Below are 16,355 nucleotides of genomic sequence, written 5' to 3'. Positions count from 1 at the left end.
TTATGCCCAGTGGCAGTAGCATTTCTACAATTCACATGAATTCATTATTGCTAGGGACTTCGTCATCTTCTTAGTAATCAATTGGCCAATTTATCTTTTTTCTTGGGGCGTAATCTCTTGATCTGTACTTTTTCTTCAGATGTTGTTACTGTCTGTATTTCTTAGTTGGATGCTTTTATCTGCAAAGATAAAAACAAAACCCTGCCCCAACCCTAAATCTAGGGCTGAAAGGCTGCCTGGTTTTTGGTTGAGCTAAGGCTAGAAATCCCAGTGACCTTGCAGGGACAGTAGGCCCTTTGCTTGATTCCCAGGCAGCAGGCCCCTGTCACTAGCTACAGCCCTCCATAAATTTGTGGCTCTCAGGCCCACCCTCTGAAGTGGGGTATGGTTTTACTCATCCACCTCCCGCCATGACATCAAATGCTTTAACCATGTTCTTACTCTTTTCATTGGGATCTGCCATTGGGAGCTGTGGAGAAGAAGGCCTTCACCTACAGAGCTGTGATCTAATCTCCAGTAGAAGGCCTCTCTGTGCTCCTAGCCACTGCCAAGCCCAAACCCAAGCCGCCTACAACTATCAAGCCAAGAACTCTCCCTGCTGGACTAGTCTGGGCTTCCCCAGTTTTCTTCCTTAGCCCCAGGCTAGATCCAGTCTGTTGGTTCCTACTCCTTTCTCAGCTCTTCTGTGCCATCCAGCAGCACCTGATTGCACTAGAACCTGAGAGCCAAATGGCCCCGGTCTCCATCGCAGGCCCAACAAGCCTGCTCCATCTGTCCTGCACCTCAGATGGTGTGGGGTGAGGTCAACTCCTGTGTCCCACTTGCAGCAGCTGTGCCCTCTGGCAGAGCGGATGTGGGACCCACAACTCTACATAGGGCCTTTTTTCTTTTTTGTTTCTCTCTCTCTCTCTCTCTCTCTCTCTCTCTCTCTCTCTCTCTCTCTCTCTCTCTCTCTCTCTCGGCGGGTCATATATTTACTAGGGGAATCTTTCAGCTGAAATTTTAAAAATTCTTTTGAAAATTTGAAACTAAACATACCTTAGTGGATAAATATATCTATTTGTGTGTGTGTGTATTTATTCAAGTTTAAAGTGTATTTATTTTTAGATCCAAAAGTCATTCACTTTGAATTTCAGGCTACCTTTTGCAAATGGCTTTTAATTTTAAATCATAGTAATTTTTATGGGCTTGCCTCTGATTTCCAAGTGTTGGTATTAAAGGCCTGGGCCTCCCAAGTGCTGGGAATAAAATTGTGAATCACCACCATCGTGTTCACCATAAGTCTGGAATTTAGAATTGGGATTAAGGGCATGGGCTACCACACCCTGATCAAACATTTTATCTCAGCCCCAAATCATTCCAGTTGTTAGAGATTTAAAAACAAGTTTGAACTATAGGCACCCTTTGAATTTACTTAAAACATTTTAAATCTCTATTTCTTAATTTTATGTTTTTATGCCTGATCAAATGGAAGGCATTTGTTAATCTTTATAAGTTAATTTGGACTGAATGTCCAAGCTGTCTGATTAATTATCCCCTCTTTTTTGAGAAGTTTCTTCTGTTTGAATCTAATCTTTATTAATTTTGATAGTATCTACTGTTTTTCTTCTCCAATGGAAACAATGACAAAACATCTTCCCCAATGTAATATAAATATTGCAGTTTTCATTCTGAGGTCAACCAATGTTTAACGTGTGCAGTATGATTTAATTCAGCCATTTTCTCTGCTGTCCTGTGTTTCTCTGCAACTGTCAGATCCTGCTTATTGACATCCTGGATAATCTGTGACTGTTCTTGATAATATCTTTAAATATTTTTCTCAAAAGTATTCTTTATTTTGTGGTTTATTTCTGAGATTGGAAGAATGTAAGTCTGTGTTTTCCATTGCTGCAACAAATCATCTCCCCACAAATTCATGCCTATGTATTAGCCACAGATGCCTTTAATTTTCCTATTCGTCCTTCTGCCTTATACATTCTTGTATTTTGTTTTACCTGAGATAAAGTTTCAATCCCTAGAAGTTGAATATTTACCCCCTAAAGAAGCCGGCCAATCTGGATGCCAAGATTTTGGTGAAATTGTTGTTATATCTGATCCTGTGTCTACTAAACCTTCAATTTCAATTCCATTTATTTGTAGTATGAGCTTTGATCTCTGATTATTTATAGCAGCTTGCCAATTACTTATTTTCTGGCCTCTCCTAAATTTTTTTTTTAATCTACTGAAGCTTGTCTGACCTTAATTATATCCAGAGCACTGCTTTTTAAAAGTTTTTTTTATTTTTATTTTTATTAACAACAGACATTAAATCTTTTAATTGCCCTCTAGCTGAGTTTCTTTGACACTAAGAAGATTGAATCAAACTTGATATCAGAGCCTGCAGGAGGATATCACCAACCAATCAGTCAGTGTTATGCACTACATACCTTCACACAGATCTTAGGCTTGACCATGGGCCTGGAAAGCAGTATGGACCACGGGCACCAACATGGCCTCTGGTGTCCTCATGGATCATGGTGGTCCTTCAAGGAGGCCTAATCTAAGAAGGGAAACTTTCCTCATCTAGGGCTTACATCATTTCCTAGAGCCATGGGAATCCCACATCCAAGCATCATTTTCAGGGGCTGAGTCTGTGTCTGCGTAGGCTCCAGTCTGCTGCACTCTACTCCACTAGCCATACTAGACAATGAGAACAATGCCTACTTCAACCCTCTCTCTTACCTGTTACCACAATTACATCTGTTTCCAGTTCCACTCACTCCATAGCACATACTCTGCTCTATTTTCTATGTTTTCTGTCTCTCCATCACATATTTTTTATTATAGAGGTGATATATCTAGATTTTATGTTAGGGCTGTAGACAGTCTGTTTACTTCTAAGATTAACTTTAGAATAGGAGGAAATGGTAGAGTTACTGTTATACATGGAATAGTTTTAGAGCTAGAGACTGTTTTTGATACATTTTAAGGACTAATTTTAGAGTTAGATATTATTTTAGAATTAGAGTTAGTGTTAAAAACAGTGTTACTGTCATTTCTTTCCCTTTTTAAAAATTAGGTATTTTTTTTACTTATTTCAATTGCAAATGTTACCCCTTTTCCCAGTTTCCCATCCATAAATCCTCTGTCCCATCCCCTTACCCCTTCCTCTATGAGGGTGTTCCCCCACCCATCTACCAACCCCTTTCCGCCTCCCTGCCCTGACATTCACCTACACCGGGGGGTCCAGCCTTGGCAGGACCAAGGGCCACCTCTCATTGGTGCCCAACAAGGCCATCCTCTGTTACATATGCAGCTGGAGCCATGGGTCTGTCCCTGTGTACTCTTTGGATGGTAGTTTAGTCCCTGGGAGCTCTGGTTGGTTGGTATTGTTGTTCTTATGTGCTTGCAAACCCCTTCAGCTCCTTCAATCCTTTCTCTAATTCCTCCAATGGGGACTTCATTCTCAGTTCAAAGGTTGGCTGCAAGAGTCCACCTCTGTATTTATCATGCTCTGGCAGAGCCTCTCAGGAGACAGCTATATAAGGCTCCTGTCAGCATGCACTTCTTGGCATCAGCAAGATTGTCTGGGTTTGGTGGCTGTAGGAGTATGGGCTGGATCCTAAGGTGGGGCAGTCTCTGAATGGCCTTTCTTTCAGTCTCTGCTCCAAACTCTGTCTCTGTTTCCCCTCCTTTCATTGTTACTGTCATTTCTATGCTTAGTTTTCAACTTAATGCTCCACCAATGGTTAAGATTAGAAGTAGGTTTGTCATTGTTGTTAGTTTTGGCCCTAGGATTAAGATTAGAGCTAAGTTTACATTTAGGTCTAAGATTGCTGGCAGAGCCAGTACTGGGAGTATAGATAGGGTTAGGTTAGATATTAGCTTTTTAGAGTATAAAGCTACAGTTATTGTAAAAACTAATATTGAAATTAGTTTCAGACATATTTTAGGGTTCATCCTGAATAGGAATTCAATTTCATTTTGTGATAAGTTTATATTCAGGATTTATGCTTGAAATAGGGTTAAATTTATGACAAAAACTAGCCATTAGATTAGTATCTAAACTTAGTCAAGATTTAGAGGCAGTGATATTTAATATTTTCTTTTATTTTTGAGATTAAAATGTACTTACACAGTTTTTGAAAATTTTTCCTGCCTCCAAGCCCTCTCATATACCACTTCTTTCTTGAAATTCATGGCCTCTTTCTTCATTAATTGTTAATAGATATATGTACTTAGATATTTTGAAATATAATTATCTAAGTCTATTTTTGTTACAAATATGTATGTAGGGGTGAAGTCTTGTTTTTTCCCTGTGTACTTTGACATGAACATTGGTATCATTTTTGTTCAGCTGATATCAAGGAAGTAATGTTGGTAATACTTTATTTGTGTAGCTTCTAACTTTACTAGGAGTCACAATCTCATAGAAATCTGTCGAATCCCCTGGCTATAACAGACTTTTTTGCCATCTTCTGAAACGTTCTATGAGTCTTAGGTCTGGTAGTACTTACTGGAGGTATTGATTGAGACTAGGCTTCACAATTCTTTATTTTGCTGGACTGTTTTATTTTTCATAATGGTCTATTTGCTGCAAAAAGATATTTTTGATGAAGGATGAGAATTACACATATCTGTGGGTATTTAGTTAAATGTTTAAGTCTTTAAGGATTGTGATTGTTTAATAAATGGGATTGTAGGTTTTGCTCCAAGGTTCATAACTTCACTAGTCCCAAGTACTTTGTTAGCTTTTCCAGTATCAAACATGCTTTACATCTTGTTAATTTGGTCTTAAGTTTAATTAGAGAACCAATAGATATCACCAAGGTGTATGAGGCACTATTACATCCTTAGTGTTACCATGCTAGATTTGTTGTTTATGTGCACTATTGGTATCATGGGTAGGTAGGACTTGTTTGCTTTGGTAGCTTTGGTCCTTCTTGTACCATAAAAATGAGTCCTCAGTGTGGAAGATTTCAGATTAATCATAGCTGTCTTCTAAGCTATGAATCTGAAGTGGATGGTGTCTTCAGAAATAGAAATTATCTGCCAGCCCTTGGGGTAACCAAGTATAATAGCAATAGGCTGTATGTTTTGGAAATCTCTTGAACAACCCTGACTAATGACTAAAAATATGGCTTCTTTTGTCTAGTTTTTGTTAGGTAGTCTGGAGGTATCTCAGATAAGAAAAGTTCATTTAAACTCTATATATTTCATTATACACAAAATTAAATGATACAACACACATATGTATATATATATGTATATAATTTCTCAAAGTGTGATTTCCTATGTTCTTTCAGACACTATTATTTTTATCTTAACCTCCTTCCTTATATTTCTGCCCCTATACCATAACAAAGAATTTTAATATAGTAACATGGATACTCTGGCTGGAATACAGATATACCCTTGGAGCACACCTTTAGTCCTAAACAATGAAAGTAAAGTTAGTGTGTGGAGGGAAGCAGCCATATGATGTCTGAATGGGGTGCAGATGAAGTGAAGAATCAGAGAAAGATATGATAGAATGAACCAGAGGTAGGATACACCCAAATCTATTGAGAAGATATAGAAGAGGTGACTTAGAGCAATGGAGAGAGAGAGAGAGAGAGAGAGAGAGAGAGAGAGGAGGAAGAAGAAGAAGGAGGAGGAGGAGGAAGAGGAGGAAGAGGAGGAAGAGGAAGAGGAGGAAGAGGAGGAGGAGGAGGAGGAGGAGAAGAGAATAAGGTTGGTTTACTGGGACAGGTTTACAGAGATGAGCTAGAAGATTAGATTAGAACAGGTTGCTAGAGTTCGTTTGAGTCCAAGCAGAGCAATTCAGTGAGAAGTTAAGAAAAGTCAGTTTGAATCAGTCATCTTGGAGAGAAGTTTGTACCAGAACAGCTGTTGAGCCAGCCATCTAAAATTCATTAAGAGCTAGAAACAACAAGGTTATTCACAAGTAAATCTCAAAGACTGAAAACGATTTAAGCTTGATTAGATCATACAGAGGCTGGAAATGTCCAGGACTAGGTCTAGGTTAGTAGGCAGAGGCAGTGAAGTTTGAAGAAGACAATCACATCATGCAAATAAAAGTTCCTTTTACAACCGTTTCCTAGCTGTTGTGAGTAGAGGAACAATGAACGTATCTTTTCACTTACCAAGTCTTTTTCACTTAGGTGAAGGTGTGGTACAACTAGGTCACATGGTAGATTTATTCTTAAGTTTCTTTTGTGAATTCTCTATATTGATCCTATAGTAGCTATATCAGGTTGCAATCTCAACAACAGTGAATGAGGAATCCCTTTTCCCACCATCCTTTACAGCATTCGCTGTGGGTTGTTTTTAGTCTTTTCATTCTCAGTGGCTAGAAATGAAATCTCAAATTTTTCCTGTCTCTTAAGTGAAAATAGACTTTTTCTCTGATACAATATATCTAGATTATTGTTTCCAGTTCCCTAAATTGTCCCAGATTCTCCCCATCTCTCATCCACTCAAATGTATACCTTTTTCTCTCTCCCATTAGAAAGCAAACAGGCTTCTCAAAAATGAAATAAGAAACAAAGAAAAAAAACAAAATAGTACAAAATAATCAAACACATAGAAAAAATAGAGACAAACTAAAAGCACAGAGAACACACACAGATGTGGAGACAAACAGATTTACACACACTGAAGTCCATAAAAAAACAAAACTGGAAACTATAATATGTCAAGCAAAAGATTTATAAGGTAATAATGATGTTACTTCAAATGAGTAATACTTCATTGTGTATAAGTACCACTTTTTTTTAATCAGTTCATTTCTTGTCAGACAATCTAGTAGTTTGCAATTTCTGGCCATTATAAATAAAACAGCAAGGAAGGTGGATGAGCAATGTCTCTGTAGTAGAATGTAGAATCCTTTGTGTATGTACCTAAGAGTGGTATTGCAGATCTTGAAGTAGGTCTTTTCCCAATTTCCTGATAAACAAAACAAAACAAAACAAAACAAAACAAAACAAAACGTTACATTGTTTTCATAGCAGAAGTACAAGTTTATACTCTCAGCAGTAATGGATGAGTGTTTATGTCATCCCACATCCTAGTCAGCATGCGTTGTCATTTGTTTTTATTGATCTTGGCAATTCTGACTGGTCAGTGGTATACATCAAGAAAACCATCTATTTAATTTAGATTTTTCCAACTTTGTGTAGTAAAAGCTTTTGAAGTAAGACCTAATAATTCTTTGGATTTTCTCAGTGTCTGCTGTAACTTCCCCTCCACTTCTGACTTTGTTTATTTGGATACTGCCTTTCTGCCTTTTAGTTAGGGTGGCTAAGAGTTTTTGTATCTTGTTGATTTTTTCAAAAAACCAGCTCTGCCTTTTTTAATTCTTTGTATTGCTCTCTTTGTTTCTAATTAATTGATTTCAGCCATGAGTTTGATTATTTCCAGCCATCTGCTTGGGGGTGTATTTGCTTCTTTTTGTTCTAGACCTTTCAGGTGTGCAATTAAATGGTTTGTATGAGATCTCTATAATTTCTTTATGAAAACACTTAGTGCTATGAACTTTCCTCTTAGCACTGCTTTCATTGTGTGCCATAAATTTGTGCCCCATATAGTAGTTTGGATAGACATTTGTGGTCTCTTGAAGTATGCATAATATCTGCCCAGGCCCTTTTGGAATCATTTTCATTGAATTCTAAAAAGTCTTTAATTTCTTTCTTTATTTCTTCCCTGCCCCAGTGGTCATTGAGTAATGAGTTGCTCAGTTTTCCTGAGTTTTAGGTTTTCTGTTGTTTCTGTTATTGAAGTCTAGGTTTAATTGATTGTGTTCTGGTAAGTTACAAGGGATTATTTCAATTTCATTATATCTTTGTTGCTGACCATATGGTTAATTTTGGGGAAGGTTCTATGAGGTGCTGAGAAGAAATTATAATCTTTTGTGTTTGGGTGAAATGTTTTGCTTCTGTTAGGTTCATTTGATTCATAACATCTGTTATAATTTCATATTTTTCTGTTTAAATTTTGTATCACTGATCTCTCCATTGATGAGAGTAGGATGTTGAAGTCTCCCACTATTAATGTGGGTTTTGATTTGTGATTTAAGATTTAGTAATGTTTCTTTTACAAATGTGCGTGGCCTTGCATTTGGGGCATAGATGTTCAGAACCAAGATGTCATTTTGGGTGATATTTTCCTTTCATGCCTATTAAGTGTCTTTCCCTATCTCTTTTGATTGCTTTCGTTTGAAATTCTGTTTTACTATATAGTAGAATGACTAATCCATTTTGCTTCTTAGGTTTGTGTGCTTGGTGAACTTTTTTTGCAGCCTGTTACTCTGAGATAGTGTTTATATTTGTTGTTGAGGTATGTTTGTCCCATGCAGCAAAATGATTGATCCTGGTTTCTCATCCATTTCATTAGCCTGTATCTTTTTATTAGGGAATTGGGTCCTTTGATGTTGAGAAATAATAATGACCAGTGATTATTGTTAGTTTCTGTTATTTTGACACTGACAGTAGAAGGGAGAGAGGAGAGAGGAATAGAGAGATGGAGAAGGAGGGGGAGAGGGAGAGATTTCCTTCTTTTAGTTTTTCTGATTGGAGTTACTTATTTACTGTGTCTTGTTGGATGCAGTTATCCTCCTTGGGTTGGAGTTTTCCTTCAGAATCTTCGGTATGGCTGTATTGTGGGTAGATTCTGTTTAAATTTGGTCTTGTCATAAAATATCTTGTTTTCTCCATTTATGGTGATTAAAAGTTTTCCTTGGTATAGTAGTCTGGATTGACATCTGTGATCTCTTGAAGTATGCATGATATCTGCCCAGATCCTTTTGGATTATAGAGACTCCATTGAGAAATCAGGTATAATTCTGATAAGTTTGTCTTTATACATTACTTGGCCTTTATGCCTTGCAGATTTTAGTTTTCTTTCTTTGTTTTATATATTTTGATTATCATGTAGTAGGAGGATTTTCACTTCTGGTCCAATTTATTTCGTGTTCTGTAAACTTGTTGCAGGTTTATAGACACCTCTTTCTTTAGTGTGGGGAAGTTTTCTATAATTTTGTTGAAAATATTTTCTGGGCATTGGAGCTGCCTAGGTTTGGTCTTTTATAATGTCCCAGATTTGTTGGGTATTTTATGGCAGAACTTTTTAGATTTGAGATTTTCTTTGACTGATATATCCATTTCTTCAATTGAATCTTCTATACCTGAGATTCTCTAATCCATTTCTTGTATTCTGTTGGAGATTCTTGCAAATGTAGTTCCTATTTTCTTCCCTTAGTTTGTGTGTTTTTATTATTTCTATTTCTGTTTTCAGGTCTTGAACAGTTTTATTCATTTCTTTCATCTCTTTGCTTGCATTTTCCTGTATTTCTTTAAGGGATTTATTCGCTTCTTTTTAAAAGGATTCTATCATTTTTTTTTAAGATTGTGCTTTGGCTGTGTTAGGATATCCAAGGCTGGCTGTAGTAGGATAGCTGGGATTGGTGGTGCCATTTTGGCCTGTTGCTTGTTGATTGTTCATTTTTTTTATTACATATATTTCTTTACTTACATTTCAAATGTTTTTCCCTTTCCAGGTTTTACATCCATAAGTCCTCATCCCCTGCCCCTCCCCCATAAGGGTATTCCCCCCCATCTGTCCCCCCCTTACTGTTCCCCCATTTTCCCCTGTACTGGGGGTCCAACCTTGACAGGACCAAGGGTTCCCCTTCCACTGGTGCCCCAACAAGGCTATTCTCTGCTACATATGCAGTTGGAGCCCTAGCTCAGTCAATGTGTAGTCTTTCAGTAGTGGTTTAGTCCCTGGAAACTCTGGTTGGTTGGCATTGCTGTCCTTATGTGGTTGCAAGCTTCTTCAACTCTTTCAATCCTTCCTCTAATTCCCACAAAGGGGGTCCTGTTCTCAGTTTGATGACTCACTGCTAGCATTGACCTCTGTATTGGACATGTTCTGGATATGTCTCTCAGGAGAGATCTATATCTGGTCCCTTTCAGCATGCACTTTTTAGCATCTAGTTTGGTGGCTGTATATATATTGGACACATGTGGGGCAGACTCTGAATGGCTGTTGCTTCAGTTGCTGCTCAAAACTTTGCTTCTATATCCATTCCTGTGGATATTTTTCACATTTTAAGAAAGAGTGGGAGCATCTGCATTTTGGCCATCCTTCTTCTTGAGCTTCCTGTGGTCTGTGGATCGCATCTTGGGTAATTCGAGCTTTTGGGCTAATATCCACTTATAAATGAGTGCATAACAATTGTGCTTTTCTGTGTTTGGGTTACCTCGGTCAGGATGATATTTTCTAGTTCATTTCATTTGCCTATGAATTTCATGAAGTCATTGTTTTTGATAGTTGAGTAGTACTCCATTGTGTAGATGTACCACAGTTTTTGAATCCATTCCTCTGCTGAAGGGCATCTGGGTTCTTTCCAGTTTCGGGCTATTATAAATAAGGCTGCTATGAACATAGTAGAGCATGTGTCTTTGTTGTATGTTGGAGAATCTTTTAGTATATGCCCAGGGGAGTTGTAGCAGAGTCTTCAGGTAGTGCAATGGCCAATTCTCTGAGGAACCTCCAGACTGATTTCCAGAGTCGTTGTACCAGTTTGCACCAACTATGTAGGAGTGTTCCTCTTTCTCCACATCCTTGCCAGTATCTGCTCTCATCTGAGTTTTTATCTTAGCTATTCTGAATGCTGTGAGGTGGAATTTCAGGGTTGTTCTGTTTGTATTTCCCTGATGACTAAGAATGTTGAACATTTCTTTAGGTGCTTTTTGGCAATTCATTAATCCTTATCTAAGAATGTTTTGCTTAGCTCTGTACCCCATTTTTAATAGGACATTTGGCTCTCTGGAGTCTAACTTTTTCAGTTCTTTGTATATTTTGGATATTAGCCCTCTATCAGTTGTAGGCTTGGTAAACATCTTTCCCCAATCTGTTGGTTGCTGTTTTGTCCTAATGGCAGTGTCTTTTATGTTACAGAAGCTTTGCAGTTTTATGAGATCCCATTTGTTGATCTTAGAGCATAAACCATTGGTGTTTTGTTCAGGAAAATTTCCCCAGTGCCCATGTGTTGGAGACTCTTCCCCACTTTTTCTTCTATTAGTTTGAGAGTATCTGGTTTGATGTGCAGGTCCTTGATCCACCTCGACTTAAGCTTTGTACAGGGTGATAAGAATGGATCGATTTGCATTCTTCTACATGCTGACCTCCAGTTGAACCAACACCATTTGTTGAAAATGCTATCTTTCTTCCATTGGATGGTTTTAGCTCCTTTGTCATGATCAAGTGACGATAGGTGTGTGGGTTCATTTCTGGGTCTTCAATTCTGTTCCACTTATCTATCTGCCTGCCACTTTACCAATACCATACAGTTTTATGACTATTGCTCTGTAATACTGCTTGAAGTCAGGGATGGTGATTCCCCCAGAAGTTCTTTTATTGTTGAGTATAGTTTTTGCTATCCTGGGTTTTTTGTTATTCCAAATGAATTTACAAATTGCTCTTTCTGTCTCTATAAATAATTGAGTAGGAATTTTGATGGGGTTTGCATTGAATTTGTAGATTGCTTTTGTGAAAATGGCCATCTTTACTGTATTAATCATGCCAATCCATGAGCATGGAAGATCTTTCCATCTTCTGAGATCTTCCTCAATTTCTTTCTTCAGAAACTTGAAGCTCTTGTCATACAGATCTTTCACTTGCTTGGTTAAAGTTACATGAAGATATTTTATATTATTTGGGAGTATGGTGAAGGGTTTCATTTCTGTAATTTCTTTCTCAGCCTGTTTATCCTTTGAGTAGAGGAAGGCTACTGATTTGTTTGAGTTAATTTTATACCCCAAAACTTTGCTGAAGTTGTTTATCAGGTTAAGATGTTCTCTGGTGGAACTTTTGGGATCACTTAAGTACACTATCATATCATCTGCAAATAGTGGTATTTTAATTTCTTTCCTTCCAATTTGTATTCCTTTGACCTCCTTTCACTGTCTGATTGCTCTGGCTAGGACTTCGAGTATTATATTGAATACGAGTGGGCACCCTTGTCTCTGATTTTAGTGGGATTGCTTCAAGTTTCTCTCCATTTGGTTTGATGTTAGCTATTGGTTTACTGTATACTGCTTTTACTATGCTTAGATATGGGCCTTGAATTCCTTGAATTCAAGTAGGCTTACTTGGTCACGTTGGATGATCATTTTCATGTGTTCTTGGATTCGGTTTGCAAGAATTGTATTGAGTATTTTTGTGTCAATATTCATAAGGGAAATTGGTCTGAAGTTCTCTCTCTTTGTTGGATCTTTGTGTGGTTTTGGCCTAAGAATAATTATGGCTTCATAGAAGGAATTTGGTAGTGCTCTGTCTATTCCTGTTTTGTGGAGTAGTTTGGACTTTATTGGCATGAGGTCTTCTCTGAAGGTTTGATAGAATTCTGCACTAAACCAATCTGGTCCTGGACTCTTTTTGGTTGGGAAACCTTTAATACCTGCTTCTATTTCTTAAGAGTTATGGGGTTGTTCAGATGGTTTATTTGTTCCTGATTTAACTTTGTTATCTGGTATCTGTCTAGAAGATTGTCCATTTTCTGCACATTTTCCAGTTTTGTTGAATACAGGCTTTTGTAGTAGGATCTAATAATTTTTTAACTTCCTCAGAATCTGTTGTTATGTCTCCCTTTTCATTTCTGATTTTGTATATTTGTATACACTCTCTGTGACTTCTGGTTAGTCTGGCGAAGGGTTTATCAATCTTCTTGATTTTGTCAAAGAAGCAGCTCCTGGTTTTGTTGATTCTTTGTATAGTCCTTTCCATTTCTACTTGGTTGATTTCAGCTCTGAGTTTGATTATTTCCTGCCTTCTACTCCTCTTGGATTTATTCATTTCTTTTTGTTCTAGAGCTTTTAGGTGTGCTGCCAAGCTGCTGACATTTGCCCTCTTCTGTTTCTTTTTGCAGACACTCAGAGCAATGAGTTTTCCTCTTAGCACTGCTTTCATTGTGTCCCATATGTTTGGGGATATTGTATCTTCATTTTCATTAAATTCTAAGAAGTTTTTAATTTCTTTCTTTATTTCTTCCTTGACTAAGTTGTCATTCAGTAGAGCATTGTTCAACTTCCATGTATATGTGGGCTATCTGTCATTATTGTTGTTACTGAAGACCAGTCTTAGTGCGTGGTGACTTGATAGGATACATGTGATTATTTCTATCTTCCTGTATCTGTTGAGGCCTGTATGGTCAATAATTATATGGTCAATTTTGGACAAGGTACTGTGAGGCACTGAGAAGAAGGCATATCCTTTTTTTTCTCCATCTTCATTAAATTGGGTATTTCTTATTTACATTTCAATTGTTATTACCTGTCCAGGTTTCCAGGCCAACATCACCATAACCCCTCCCTCTCCCCTTCTCTATGGGTGTTCCTCTCCCCATCCTCCCCCCATTACCGCCCTCCTCCCAACAATCACGTTCACTGGGGGTTCAGTCATGGCAGGACCAAAGGCTTCCCCGTCCACTGGTGGTCTTACTAGGCTATTCATTGCTACCTATGAGGTCAGAGTCCAGGGTCAGTCCATGTATAGTCTTTGGGTAGTGGCTTAGTCCCTGGAAGCTCTGGTTGCTTGGCATTGTTGTTCATATGGGGTCTCAAGCCCCTTCAAGCTTTTCTAGTCCTTCAACGGGGGTCCTGTTTTCAGTTCAGTGGTTTGCTGCTGGCATTCGCTTCTGTATTTGTTGTATTCTGGCTGGGTCTCTTAAGAGAGATCTACATCCGGTTCCTGTGGTCCTGCACTTCTTTGCTTTATCCATCTTATCTAATTGGGTGGCTGTATATGTATGGGCCACATGTGGGGCAGGCTCTGAATGGGTATTCCTTCTGCCTCTGTTCTAAACTTTGCCTCCCTATTCCCTGCCAAGGGTATTCTTGTTCCCCTTTTAAAGAAGGAGTGAAGCATTCACATTTTGGTCATCCTTCTTGAGTTTCATGTGTTCTGTGCAGTTGATAGTGTTCTTACATTGGCCTTTAGCCATCTTGCTGTCTCTAGATTTGGCAGGACTCGTAGTCCCTTATGAGGGCAGACCTCTGGGTCTGCAAGTAGAACTCACAGTCCCTTATGTCAGCATGTTTCTGGGATTGTAAGTAGATTTGGCTGTCCTTGATGGCAGCAGACTTCCAGGAATGCAGGCAGAGGTGATAGACCCTTATGGGTTCATGGTGCAGTTGTTCTGCATGGCGGCCAGTCTCCAGGTAGGTAGTTAGAGCTGGCTGGTTTTCCCTGATGGTGGCAGGTGTCTATTTGTCTGGGAAGCTGTAGGCCTCCAGGGATTCAGATGGATTTGTGGCCATGAAAATGAAATGCAGAAGATGCAGAGTAGAGCTTGGTGCTGCTGAGTTTTCCATACAGGCTGGTAGGCAAGCTTTTGAAGTTTAGTGATCTCACCTGGTTGTTCTTGGCAGAGGCAGGCCTCTAGGGATTCAGGCAGAACTGTGGTCCATGAAGTGGAGTGCAGAGGCAGAGCTTGTCCTGCTGGGTTTGCGCAGGAGGGGTGGCTGCCAGGAAATTGGGGTATGGGTATGGTTGTTGCTGATATCTGCAAGCATCTGGGACTGGGATGAGAGGTGTGGACTGGAAATCAGAGCACAGAGGGTACTGGTCCTACCTCAAGGCTGCTGAGTTTGCTAGGAACTTAGTAGGCAGGAGTTTCGGATGTGGCAATCTCCCCTGGTTTTCCCTGGCAGCAGAAGGCCTCCAGGGATTCAGGCAGAGCTGTTGTCTGGGAAATGGAGTGCCTCATTTATTGTTAAGGTGTTAGATTTAGGGTTAGGATTAGGGTATAAGCTCTAAGTATTGAGATTATCATTTATTTTCTATTCTGAGGACTTGACTTAAAGGTAGACTTAGCATTAAGTTTATATATGGTTCATGTTCAGGTTGGGTTTTGTTTAAGGTTAAGTTTATACACTTAGCCAAAATTTTATAGGTAGAGTTTTGCATTAGACAAATAGTTATTGTTATGTGTACCTAAAGACTTTGTGTCAGATTTAGAGTTAGTTTTGATTTAGGGATAGGGGTCATAGTTTTAGTTACTCTTAAAATTAGGGTTACATTTCATAGTTAGAATGTGCAATATCAAGTGGTTCGGGTTACAGCTAGGGGAATATGATTATGGTTAGCATGATGAATAGATAATGGTTTTAGTTAGAGTTAGCATCAGGGTTAGGGTTATTGTTAGGGTTAGGTTTAGTATTAGTGTCAGTGTTAGACAAAGGGTTAATGCTAGGGTCAGAGTTACTCCTAGGATTACTCTTTTTTTTTTTTTTTTTTTTGGAGCTGAGGACCGAACCCAGGGCCTTGCGCTTGCTAGGCAAGCACTCTACCACTGAGCTAAATCCCCAACCCCTAGGATTATTCTTATATGAGAGACTTGGGTTTTATTTATTAAATAGTAAAATTGAGCCAATATTTTATGGATAGTGTTAGAGTTGTTAGGGTTCTATTTAGACAATGCTTTAAGGTAGGGTTTCTTTTAGATTTAGAGTTAGTTTTCAGATTATTGCTTTATCAAGATTTAGGGTTGATGTTGCAGGTAGGTCAAATGATGTATAAGTATAGTTATAGTTATAGTTATAGCTGTAGCTATAGTTATAGTTAGCTTTAGAGGATTTGATTTAAGTTTATAGTTAGTGTTTGCTTTTAGTTATGGGTTTAGTGTTAAAAGATTAGCTTGTAGTTTGTGTTTGGTTAGTGTTTAAACTAGAGTTACTGTTCTGATTATAATATTGATCTGTGGCTAGGGTTTTAAGATTAGCATAACTATTAAGGTTGGACAAAGGGGTAAGTTAAGTTTTATAAAAAAAGGTTATGGTTACGTAGAATCTATAATTAGCTTTTCGGTTTAGGATTAGTGATATTATTGATTTTAGTTAAATGTATAGGTTTAGCAGTGGTATTATTTTAAGACTCAGGGTTAGACAAAGTGATAGGATAGTGATAGGGTAGGGTTAGTGAAAGGTTAGGGTTAGAATAAAGGTTTCTTATTAGGATTATGGTAAGGGTCTTTATTAGTGGTAGAGTTTGGGTTAGACAATTTTGGTTGATAGGGTTAAAGTTAGACAAAGGTATAGTGTTAGGCTTAGTGTCAGTTTAAGGGTTAGTTGAATAAAAAAAAAGATTAGGGTTATGGTAAGGATTAGCCTTAGGCACAGTATAATCTTATAGTTGCAGTAATATTTGAGTAAATTTTACATTTATAGGGTTTGTGCTAGTGTTAGAATTAGTATTAGTGTTAAGGGAATTTTAATTGTTATATTTGTGTTTTTCAACACGTTATGGTTATGGCTAGGATTGGATAATTGGGAGAGACTATGGTTAGGATTTTGATTACCACGTAAGCGTAGAAA

This window comes from Rattus norvegicus, chromosome 1 (genome assembly GCF_036323735.1).
Source record: "Rattus norvegicus strain BN/NHsdMcwi chromosome 1, GRCr8, whole genome shotgun sequence".
Taxonomy (NCBI): Eukaryota; Metazoa; Chordata; class Mammalia; order Rodentia; family Muridae; genus Rattus; species Rattus norvegicus.
Note: the sequence above shows the minus strand (reverse complement) of the source record.